This window comes from Anolis carolinensis, chromosome 5 (genome assembly GCF_035594765.1).
Source record: "Anolis carolinensis isolate JA03-04 chromosome 5, rAnoCar3.1.pri, whole genome shotgun sequence".
Taxonomy (NCBI): domain Eukaryota; kingdom Metazoa; phylum Chordata; class Lepidosauria; order Squamata; family Dactyloidae; genus Anolis; species Anolis carolinensis.
Window position 1 is genome coordinate 198,557,643 of NC_085845.1, and position 13,200 is coordinate 198,570,842.

The following is a 13,200-nucleotide window of genomic DNA, read 5'->3' on the forward strand; positions in this document are numbered from 1 at the left end:
TCAACTTTGTATGCATAACGTGCAGTACAGCGTGCATCTACAATGCCGCTAGATTCTACTATATCTAGGCTCCATGCTTTGGCATCATGGGAGTTTCAGTTTTACAAACTTTTTAGACTTTTTTCTCCCCAAACTACAACTCCCATGATTCCATAATATTGAACAGTGGTAGTTAAAAAATGACGTAAAACTGCATTAATTCTACAATGTAGATTGACATTTTATTGTGTATTAGACATACATTGCTCAACAAGCAGCTCACCATAGTGGATGTTTTTGCTCATGAATACCTCTCATCTTACATATTTCATTGTCATATATACACACACATACAGTATATATAAAATTATTATTAGCCCTTTCAGCAGACAAGCTCTCAACATGGCTAACAAATCACAAGGTTGTTTTCTACCCCTTTTATTCTTGCAACAAACATGTAAAATGGTTGTGTGACTTTCTAAACTCATTGGGCTGTCCTGTCCCATCTAGTTAGATTCCTGTCACATCTATGACTGGCTAAATCTGTCATGTTCAATTTTTCTTTCGGTTTCTCATTTTCCTCATGCTAAATTTGTTCCACCTCTCCAGAATGATTTTGTGACCTTTTAAAAGTCAGCACAAAAATGTGTATGCATTCTTTCCCCAATGTACACATTGTTAGCTTAGGATTTGCATTTTTTGAAAGTATGTTGGTTTTCTATTTGTTGCCACCAATATATTATTTTTGCCCACTAATAGGAACTTGCAGACACTTTTTTCCCCTAATATAAGCATTGCTACAAACAATTTTTGGAGTGGGTTTGGACTTCTGCACTGCAAGCTTTTGGAAAGTGGGGCTGAGGTAGGAAAGTAGTCTTATTGTTCCTATTTTGTCATGGGGCATGAAAGCCAGGTGAGTTCTTACCAAATTCAGATCTGAAGAAAATTCCCCTCCGTTCTATCTGATAAGAAATTAAGAAGATCCTTAATGGAGCTGAGCCAGCAGAATATGAATTCAACTGTACCTTACATCTTCAGTTTTCCAGCTACTGAGGCATGTATCCATGTATGTGGTCCAGACTACCTATTGAGTTATGGTGTAGTCAATAGGTATTGACCATGTATTTCATCAGATTTTCTTAGCCATGGAATACCCAGATATGTTTTTCCTGTTCCATCCCATAAATTACAGCCTGCAGCACCTTGTATTCATTGGTGAGCTCCGATCCAAATACTAACCAAGGCTTAGCTTCCAAGGTCAGATGGAATCTGCTGCCTTTAGATCTGTACTGTCTGTGATATCATATGTAACACCCAACTATTCTGGTTAGTAACCATTGATGACCCTAACTTCCATGACTATCTCATACTTCAATACAAATCTCCAAAGTGACAGCCATAAAGATAAATTTCAATAACTCAAGGAGCTGTCAGTCTTTTTCTGGACTTAATTCAAAGTGCCTATATGACTTACAGTGTGTTAAAACGCTGAGCTGCTGAACTTGCGGACCAAAAGGTCCCAGGGTCAAATCCCAGGAGCGGAATGAGTGCCCGCTGTTAGCCCCAGCTCCTGCCAACCTAGCAGTTCAAAAACATGCCAATGTGAGTAGATCAATAGGTACCACTCTGGTGGGAAGGTCACGGCGCTCCATGCAGCCATGCCAGCCACATGACCTTGGAGGTGTCTACAGACAACGCTGGCTCTTCGGCTTAGAAATGGAGATGAGTACCAACCCCCAGAGTCGGTCACGACTGGACTTAACGTCAGGGGAAAAACCTTTACCTTACCTTTATATGACTTGGGTCCAGGACCTTTGCATGACCTCTAGTACCTCCCCTTATGAGTCCATCAGAGATCTTCCTGAAATACTCTTCTCTCTATCCACCACTTTTTGAGGTTCATGTGGTGGGATCAAGAGAGAGAACTTCCCAGTCTCTGAACTCCCTTCCTAGAGAAATCAGGTTTGCTCCATCCTTGCTCTTCATCTGTCAGCAAGCCTAGGATTTTAAAATCTGAATGGTTGTGTTTTTCTATTATGGTGGTCCATCCAAGTAATAAACAGTCTTTCACAAAAGTCAGACAAGATCAGATGTGTTCAGGGCATAGTAAACTGAAGCCTAGAAAATCAGTTGGGAATCCTGGAAGCTAGTGAGATATGTCCAGAGTTGTTTAGCATATGATCACCATCATGGGCACTCCTGCTGAGTCTGATTGTCTTCTAGAGATAGATTGTCTTCCAGTGGGTTCATAAATGATGGTGAAGACCTATTCTGGATCCACATAGTCTTTTGCATTGAGGACACCGATTTCCAGGTGGAAGATCGTCACAACAAGAATTTGCCTGATGTACTTTCCTCTTGACATGTTTATCCCATTCACCCTGTTTTCATGTTTCCTCAAATCCATAGCACTGTTGGTAACAGCTGACCTCTAGTAACAACATTTGGGTGCCAGGACTTCCCAGTTCCTGGTGTTTCTACTGCATTTTAAAGGTTACCTTTAAGCCCACACTTGAATATCTTTTGCTGTCTACTGACATTCCGTTTTCCGCTCTTAAGAATAAAGGAACTGCTTTGGGAGATGGTGATTGGACATAGGATCTTCTACTTTCTGTTTAGTACAGTGATGGCCAACCCATGACACGCGTGTCAGCACTGACACGCTGGCCATTTTTGCTGACACGCTGCCGCATGCCGATTGATTGGATGACTATGTATTTTGTGGCCAAACTTGGTGTGATTTGGTCCAGTGGTTTTGTTGTTTACTCCATGGGAATTATGCACAATACATTTATATATGTGTGTGTGTGTGTGTGTGTGTGTATTATCATATTATTACTAGTATATATTATATTATTTATTATTCATGACTACATTGAAACTAGAATAGAGAGAAATCAACGTGGAAAGTGCACAAAGTACCATAGATCGTTGTACATGGAAATAAGGGTAGTAAATAGTTTCTGATTTATTAAATACAGTTATATATTACAATTATATATTTTTGTTATTTAAATTATACATATTGTGAAATTATGTTTTTTTTTTTCTCAAAGTGACACACCACCCAAATCATGCTAGGGTTTTTTTGGTGAATTTTGACACACCAAGTGCAAAAGGTTGCCCATCATTGGTTTAGCACAAGGTGCAAAACCTCCCAACCCATAGTGCAGTTTTAGAGGCACTCAGCATGCTGGAGATGTGGACAATGGATGGGGCCCATTGAGTGCCAGTTTCATACACCACTGCCCCTCCTTCCAGCTTCTCTTCTCTCTCAATCGCCTCTCCGCTGTCACAACCCAGGTGCTCTTGTGTGGCTGGGTGACAGCCAGACAGAAGCGGCACTTGTGAAACACTTCAGATATCAAGCCAGAAATGCCATCCGGCCTGGCATGACAGTTTAATTTGCAGAAAACCGCCTCGTAGCGCCCATTCACTTCAGATGCTCAGAGACACCTCTATTACTCCAGACCTGTCATCCCTCTGTGCAGAGGATGGGCTGGGGACAATAGGTGGATCTGACAGATCCAGCATTTGCCTTTGCCTAATTGACTCTTCTTGGTTCTCCCTGGTTCACAAAGGCTCTTGATAGTCTGGCAAAGCAACAGACAGATTCCCACAGCTGCAGCTGCGTTTTGCTCTATGTGAATGCAATGCCTTAGTATGCTCACAGAGGTAAGAAACAACCTCATGGAAACTCATTTTCTGGGGCCAAATTGCCCTTCTTCATGCTCCTCTCTTCTCTCTAAACTACTTTCTTTTCCCTTTCCAGTAGCTTTCCCACATTAGAGAGATCAGGATTCAAATATCATTGCCAGCTTTCTAAATTTCAAAATAGTATTACCAATCTGCTATGAGGGGCTGATGATTGTCATCATGTTGGCTTTGACTTATGGTGATCCCATTAGAGAAAGGACTAATCGCAAACAATAACACTGCTTTATCCATGGGTGCAGCTTAAATATGGGACCCAATTTGAACATAGCATATCTGTACCAGGGCCGGGCTTTAGCACAGCTTGTAAATCACCAGCAGCAATAAGATCTACCAACTGAAAGGTTGCCAGTTCAAAGCCTGGGTCGGAGTGAGCACCAGACTGTCAGCCCAGCTCACTGTTTACCTAAGCAGTTCAAAAACAAATAGAGAAATTAGGTATTGCTAAAAAGCAGGGAAGGTTTTTTACGACACCATAAAAAAGACCAGAAAATGCCGGGCGACCAAACGTAAGGAGGAAATCCTGATGGCTCTTCATCATAGAGGATGGAGCAACAGCACCCCGTGGTTGGATTCAAGCACAACTTTCAAGGCGCCAAAACTGGACGTTGACACAACATACCTCCTTTCTGTCTGTTCTGTCCCATCTGTCCAAATGGCATTGAATGTTTGCTGTGTATGTGTACTGTGATCCGCCCTGAGTCTCCTTGGGGAGATAGGGCAGAATATAAATGAAGTGTTATTATTATTACCAGAAGATGTAGTTTTGTTTCACTGTGAAGGATGATGTCCTCTTCAATTTGTAAAACATTTGCAAGTCCTTGTGGTTCCTGCTTAGATACGCCCTAATGCTTCATACTGAATAAGGACATAAGAAGCTGCTAAAGGTTAGGTTTTCCCCTGACGATAAGTCCAGTCGTGACCGACTCTTGGGGTTGGAGCTCATCTCCATTTCTAAGCTGAAGAGCCGGCGTTGTCTGTAGACACTTCCAAGGTCACGTGGCCGGCATGACTGCATGGCTGCTATCTTCCACATCACAGCACTGTTGTATCTTGCTTAACATTTCCTCTGATTGGCAGTAGCTGTTCAGGATTTCAGACAGGAGTTTTCCAAAGTCCTCTTAGTAGATGCTGGGAATGTGTTGTCAATATATGACTTCGTTTTGCATGAATAATTCAGTAATGTCTCTTAGTTTGAGCTGAACCTAACAGCCAGCATCCACACTGAACACAGGCGGTTTGTCATCTGCCATTTGAGGCACAAAAGGATGGGTTTTCTAGCCCTCTCCTGCCATAAAGTTAGTCAGCAACTAGGAATTGTAAGAAGGACCTGCTTCTGATTGTCACTTTCCCATTAACTGAAAGGGGGAAAAGGAAACATTGTCCTCTTTAGTAGTTTAAAACATTTCATTTGCTGAGGTGGCTACAGACTATTAAAGTGGGCATGGGGGACATTAATGATTTTAGCAACAAACATGCCCTTATCTTATGGAATACAGAGTATTCCAGGTCCATAACTCTAGTTTCAAATGTATAGCTGCAATTCACTAGACCAGAAAATATATTTTGGATGCATACCATCTGCTCTGTCATTGAAAACAAGTCATTCTCCCTAAACTAAAAAAGTGCTATTTAAACAAGACCTCAGGTATAAAGAACACTCACACCTATACAATTTACGTGATTATTGTTTATGTGATTTTAAAATGTTGTAAGGCAGTTTGGGTCCCATGAGGGAGAAAAGCAAGATATAAATAACATATATATCTATATAGCATTAGTTGTGGGCCATGCTAAAAGTTATAACTTGGAAAAGTTCCTTTTTTGGACTACGAATCCCATTCAGTGCCCATGTTGCCAGACAGAGTCTTTAAAGTATAATACAGCACGGCTCCCTTATTTAGGAATTTGATATCCATGGTTTCACTTACACACACTACAAGAATATTGCATTTCAGATGTGGGTCTCTCTAGGTCACCCACTGCTGTTTATGGAATGTTTCCAACTCAAATAAGGGGCTTTAATATTATCCACAGTTTCAGATATCCATGAAGAGGTGGCTTGGAACATATCCCTGTGGATATGGGGCTTATACTTATTTCTAAAAAGTGGACAAATTATTTTATTTTGTCTCAGCTTTGCATTGGCCCCCAGAGTTTACTGAAATGAATATAGGTTATTATTGATAGCTTCTAGCAGTTGTACCAAAAGTAATTCTTTCAATATCTGGATGTGCCTGTTTAAGTCTTTAGATGAACATTTCAGAGCAATATTACTGCAGGAGGATAAAATCCCCAGACATTTCAGGAAGGCAACAATGTCAAAATGTCAAACCCTGGTGTTTTCTGAAGACTGGTCTGGAGAGAAGTCCCTCCTGTGAAGCCGTGGGCCACAGTTGGAAGGAAGGAGGCCCTGCCTTGATGTCATTTCCTCATCACAGTCCCTTCCAGCTCCTCAAATGAGAAAAAGTGCCACTTCATTAAGGACTGTCTCCGTTCAGGCCTGAAAGCAACCAGGGTGGTCCAGGTTTCAGCTCAAACATGGAGCTAATTGCCTCGTGGAGGACTTGTGTTGTGGTTGCTGCTGCTGGTTGGGAAGCCTGCTCATTAATAACCATTTAGCATATGAAAAGCTTGTAATGAGTCCATGTGCTGCCGACAGGAGATACAATTACAGGAATGACATAGTTATGCAACTGCTTCTACCAATCAGGTGAGGAAAGGCTTCCAACTCCACTGGGCACTGAAAACTCATAACACTATGTAACACACTTTTTGTTCCTAGGTTGTAAATGTCATTTCCTAATTGGTTCTATCATAGAAACAAGGAAAAAGTTTTTAAACTGCAAAAACTTTGTTGTGGTCTGCACACTGAAAGGTTAAAAATGGCATATTTTCATTAAGGAAAATTGCAAACGAAGTACCTAAATTGAAGGAAGTAACAGTACTATCCCCAGGCACAAAAACAGGAGTCATGGTGGCATAATGGGTTAAACCCCTGTAATGGATGAACTGCTGACCTAAAGGTTGGGTTGCTGACTTGAAGGTTGCCTGTTTGAATCTTTGAGACAGGGTGAGCTCCTGTCTGTCATCTCTAGCTTGCAGAGACATGAGAGAAGCCTCCCAGAAAACAGATCCAGGTGTCCCCTGGGCAACGTCTCTGTAGACGGCCAATTCTCTCACACCAGACACAATAAAAAAGGCACAAGAATGAAGTTTTTGGAGTATAACAACTATTTTCAAAGTAAGCACTACACAATTAAATAAGAAATAACACCTTCAAACCAGGAACATAATTTTTTTTCAAATGTTGTAACATAGTGTAAGCAATCCTAGATCAGAAAGGAAAAGGCTTGCCTTTGTATATGATATGGGAGCATGTGTCCTGAAATGCCAAAAGGCCTGGCATTTCCCAAAGTCAGGTGAAAGTCCAAATTCTGGACTTAAGCGGCTGAGGGGGAAAAAGAAGGGGCCTGAGGCTGTTAGGAATGGTGGGGGTTGAAGTCCAAAACACCTGGAGGGCCCAGGTTTGCCCATACCGGGTGTAGAAGGAAGCAATGATATACCACTTTTGAATGTGTTTTAAGCATGAAAACCAGTGACGAGACATTTCCAATCTTTGCTCCTCTAGATAGTTGGGACTTCATTTCCCAGAATGCTTATGAATTGGGCACATTGTCTCTGACTTTCGAGTCTTGAAGTCCAAACCATTTGGGAACAAAAGGTTTGGAACCACTACCTTATGATTTGGCACTAATACTTATTGCCTTAGAGGCAGAGTGACTGTGGCACAGTGGTTTGAGCATTGGACTATGACTCTGGAGATATGGACTCAAATTCTGCTTGTCTGTGGAAGCCCTCAGCAAGTCATGTCTCTCAATGTGTTGTCGAAGGCTTTCATGGCCGGGATCACAGGGTTATGGTATGTTTTCCGGGCTGTATGGCCATGTTCCAGAAGTATTCCCTCCTGACGTTTCACCCACATCTATGGCAGGCATCCTCAGAGTTTGTGAGGTATGGAGAAACTAAGCAAGGAAACTAAGCAAGGTTTCTCCATACCTCACAACCTCTGAGGATGCCTGCCATAGATGTGGGCGAAACGTCAGGAGAGAATACTTCTGGAACATGGCCATACAGCCGGGAAAACACACAACAACCCCATGTTTCTCAACTTCAGAGGTAGGCAATAACAAACCTCCTATGAACAAATCTCACCAGGAAAACCTAGAGTCACCCTAATTTGGAATTGTCATGAAGGCACACAACAGTGATACTCATAGGCACATTGTAGTTGTTTTGCTTTCTTGGCGGGGTGCTCTTTCTACTTAACAGATCAACTCTTCTCACATCTTGGCATGTCTTTAATTGAATTTTTCTCCGGTTCAACCAGCTCCTTTTTCTCATTGATTCGCAGGACAGTACACTAGTTAAATTTCAAGAGCTGGCCTTGGTGTGCTGTTATAATGTAAGCTCTCAATTTCTCTCTTGCTCCTAGATAGTCCTTAGTGGTCATTTTCTGGGCCTTGGAAAACTCATTTGTCAGGGAGAGGAGACCAGAGCTGGCTAAAAACCTCTGCATTAAAGCCAGTTCCTCTCAGCTTGGCCAATATTGGGTTCTGATTTGAACAAAAATTATTATTTTTTAACAAAAATGATTGTCTGGGGACTTTATTTCTATGAACACAGTTTCTTAGCAACCTAGAGGCCCCCATGGAGTTACCTTATTATGCTCTAGTTTCCACACTTTATTTTTTTTTAAAGGAGGGAAAACAGCTACTTTCAAGGACTGGTTTTTTTTTACTTTCTAGTTTGCAAACTCATGCTCTATTCTCATGTGCCAAAACAAATATATTTGTTGCTTCGTAATAAGAAGGATTTTCCTGACAGTCTGAGAACGGAGAAATCTATCCTTAACCTGCTTTTAGCATATTTTTCTTCAGATCAGAAGATGAAACATGACAATGACAAAACCACACTTGGCCTGTATTCCAGAAGGAGCTAGAGGCAAACATTGTGGCGGTTATAGATCCCACAATGCCCAATATCTTCAACAGGTAGGTGAGGATATTGGGAGTTGTAATCCTCTACTTCCACCAACCTAAAACCCACCTGTTTTTTTTTAAACCTTGCCCATCACCTTAAGCACCAAAGTGGTGGGTTAAAACAACAAAGTAGCTTTGTGTGACTCAGGAATGACAGCTAAAGTGTGCTGTAGGCGGAACTAAATGTGTCATAATAAGGCATTTGTGCAGCATTTTGTTCCTTCACTCCATATTTTTAAAGCAAAACAATCAGATTTGTATATTTCAGAGAAATGAATAGAGCAGAACACTTTTATACATCAATTTCTTCTCTGAATCTTGCAATAGAATATTTACCTGGAGTCAGACAGAAATGTACAAATATACAGAGGAAACACTACAACCGCATGGCTGGAAATCAGTTGCTAAGTCCCAATTAGAGAAGATCCATTGGATCAATTGTTGAACCGTGTATTAATTCACAGCTAAATCTAATTGATTTAATGGGTCAACTGTCATCAGGATTAACAATAGGATTTAGGTCCATGTGAAACATTGCCTACATAATGGTGACCTGAATATATCTATAGTACAATTGACATAAAGATTCAAGGAACTTACATGTGGGTGAAAACAAAATATTCTGTACATATTGGTTGAGATCCTGCATCATCAATGTATCTAAGATGACGAGTTCACTTTGCATTGACTCCATATGACAATTCAAACCCCCAAAAAGCTTACCTTGCAGCTAGCATCTCTGCCCCCTAAATATGAGGGTTGAATGAAAAGTAATGCCTCCACCTTCGTTACTTGGGTTTGGATGAGAGTATTTTAATAAATCAAACACAGGAATAATCCTTAGAATATGCTCTTTAACTATCACTCTTCACCTTTCCACATAATCACCAGACAATTGGATACATTTCTGCCAATGATGAACAAATTTTCTGAAGCCGTCACATAGGACCCATCGTGCACAGATCTTCCGATAGCCAAGCAAAGCAATAATGTGACCCACACGTTCTTGTGAAATGCTGATTATACTTGAAATTTCTGCCTGAGTGATATGACGATCATCCTGAATCAATCTGTCAACCTTTTGCTTGTGAAACTTGGTGCTTGCTGTCACAGGAAGTCCAACTCTTTGTTTGACACGCAAGTCAGATGTTCCCACCTCAACATCTTTAAATTTACTCGCCCAACGACACACAGGACTCACATCAACGCAATCACCATAACCAGCTTGCATTCTCTGATGAATCTCCTTTGGGGTGACACCTTCTGCTGTCAAGACTTCAATGACAGCACGTTGCTTAAGTCGCATTGACTGACCGTTTGCGCAGGATTCCATACTTCACACTTTAACAACACAACCATTCAATGCTAAGGCTTCCTGCCAAATGGAACTGTAGAGGAGAGTCTATTGAATAAGCCAGTACCTGCTGCATACCTGGACTGCTATCTGTTGAGGAGTTACGAAGATGGAGGCATTACTTTTCATTCAACCCTCGTATATCTCCATGCCCCTACATATTGGATTGCTGGAGAATGACATTTGAATTGTTCTCCTTGTCATCAGCAGATAAGGAATAGAAAGCATAAGAGATCATTGACGCTCTTCCCACAACGGTCATTCCCCAGGGACATGATCAGAACCAAACGAAGACAGTTCTGCTGGCTGCTAGACTGCAAATGTAGTTTTGGGGGTCCTGTTTGGTCATGAGTCCAACTTATGATCTTGGAAATGCTAAACAAGTTGTTCACTTTTGTTTTTGCTTTGCAGAAATCTAGAGAATCTCCCCTTGTTGTCCCTGCCATATAATTTGTCACGTGGCATGGAAGTTACTTTAACTAATCTCAGGAATCCACAGGCTCCTCTATTTTCCACAATGGCTCACCTCGTTTTTCTTCAGCTACATTCCCTTCTCTCTCACACACTCCTTTCATCCCCTAAGCAGCCTTTTCAGCTCAAGAGAAATTAGGACCAAAACCAATTTCAACACTTCCAATTAAAAAATCTTGCGGTGTGAAAATAGAGCTGAGATAAACGGCAACGGTAAACGTTTTCCAGTTAAACGTGAAAAAATAACTGAAAAACGAGGAGAGGGAGAGCCCTGCTAGATGTTTCCAACAGTGTTCAGCTAGCTACACACTGTCAGGAAGCGCACAACAAGCGGTGCATGAAGGCAACAGCCATCTTAGTTAAATCATACAGAGACACCTTCCAATATTCAGGGAGATACACACTGCCCTTAGATTTAGATTCATAGAACCATACACTTCCATACAGAGCTGGAACAGATTGCAAGGGCCATCTAGACTAACCCTTGGCATGAGGGAGTGCATAGGTAAAACACTCCTGAATGATGTCCAAAGAAAGAGGCTCTACTACTCAGTTATTCCATTGTTTACAACTCTTGCTGTCCAAAGATACAGAATGGGGGACGATGCCTGGCTAGACAGCAGTACATGTGAAAAAGATCTTGGAGTCCTTGTGGACAACAAGTTAAACATGAGCCAACAATGTGATGCGGCTGCTAAGAAAGCCAACGGGATTTTGGCCTGCATCAATAGGAGTATAGTGTCTAGATCCAGGGAAGTCATGCTACCCCTCTATTCTGCCTTGGTCAGACCACACCTGGAATACTGTGTCCAATTCTGGGCACCACAGTTGAAGGGAGATGTTGACAAGCTGGAAAGCGTCCAGAGGAGGGCAACTAAAATGATCACAGGTCTGGAGAACAAACCCTATGAGGAGCGGCTTAAAGAACTGGGCATGTTTAGCCTGCAGAAGAGAAGGCTGAGAGGAGACATGATGAGAGCCGTGTATAAAGATGTGAGGGGAAGTCATAGGGAGGAGGGAGCAAGCTTGTTTTCTGTTGCCCTGCAGACTAGGACACGGAACAATGGCTTCAAACTACAGGAAAGGAAATTCCACCTGAACATCAGGAAGAACTTCCTCACTGTGAGAGAGAGCTGTTCAGCAGTGGAACTCTCTGCCCCGGGCTGTGGTGGAAGCTCCTTCTTTGGAGGCTTTTAAGCAGAGGCTGGATGGCCATCTGTCGGGGGTGCTTTGAATGTGATTTCCTGCTTCTTAGCAGGGGGTTGGACTGGATGGCCCATGAGGTCTCTTCCAACTCTACTATTCTATGATTCTATGATTCTATGTAATCTTTCCAATGCTGACATAGTATCTTTCTTCTTCTAATTTGATGGCTTTGGGAATGGTCCTCCAGATATTGTGGAATCCTTGGTCTCCTGTTACCGTGTTTCCCCGAAAATAAGACAGTGTCTTATATTAATTTTTGCTCCCAAAGATGCTCTAGGTCTTATTTTCAGGGGATGTCTTATTTTTCCATGAAGAAGAATTCACATTTATTGTTGAACAAAAAAATGAACATTTATTATATACTGTACAGTAGTTGTCATCACAAATCAGCATAACCAGAGAAACTGTGACTCCTATCAAGAATTTCTTGTTACTACCATTATTTCCATGTACAGCTGGTATGTATATTTACCAATCCTGCATGCTCTGATGTTTTGTTCGGCAGGCGCTGGGCATGCTTCCAAACAAAAACTTTACTAGGTCTTACTTTCGGGGGAGGCCTTATATTTAGCAATTCAGCAAAATTTCTACTAGGTCTTATTTTTCGGGGATGTCTTATTTTCGGGGAAACAGGGTACCTATGACCAAGAGCTTTACTGGCTTAAGGTTGGGTAATTATAACAGTTTGCCACCCCTTGTATTTTATCATGCCCAACATGTGTAATGGTTTGGGTGTTGGACTAGGATCCTCGAGAGTAGATTTCAAATCTCTGTTTAGTCATGAAAACCCACTGGGTGACCTTGGACAGTTCCAGTCCTAGCTTCAGAAAACTCAATGAAAGTGTCCCCTTAGAGATCATGAGCTGGAAACAACCTGAAGGCACATAACAACAAGAAGAAGCACTGAAAAGCTTATCTTCTGTTAAGGATACCCCCAAGTGAAAGCTCACCACAGTTGCTAGCCTTTAAAGGACTCGTGACTCAATGTTGCTTTTCTCTAGGAATGTATAGTAAAGGACACAAGATGTTGATAAGGCAGATGAGCTGACATCTGAAGTTGCATCATAAAATGATAGTGTTGGAAGGGACCACAAGTGCCACTTAGTTCTACTGTCTGCCACAGAGGAACCCTCTGCTAAAGCTTCATTGAAAAACAGCCATGCAAACTCTGTTAAAAAACCTCAAATGAAGATGAGTCCACTCTATCTGAGGCATATTATTCTCCCAATGAACAGCTCTTACCACCCACAGGTTCTTCCTCATGGTTGGTTGACATCTTCATTCATGCAATTTGAATCCTTTCTAAATCTTGTGATTTGCTTACATTCTGCTTTCTAGAGTATCAGAAAACAAGCTCATGCTATCATCCACATGACAGCTTTTCAGATATTTAAAGAAAACTCTCACATCACCTATCAGTTTTTCTGTCTCCAG

General features: G+C 41.6%; 1 protein-coding gene across 1 annotated transcript in view; it reads right to left on the reverse strand.

Moving 5' to 3' along the window:
* plxna4 (plexin A4) overlaps window positions 1–13,200 on the reverse strand; it is a 612,214-nt gene that overhangs the window by 14,220 nt on the left and 584,794 nt on the right. The gene's annotated exons all lie outside the window — the stretch shown is intronic.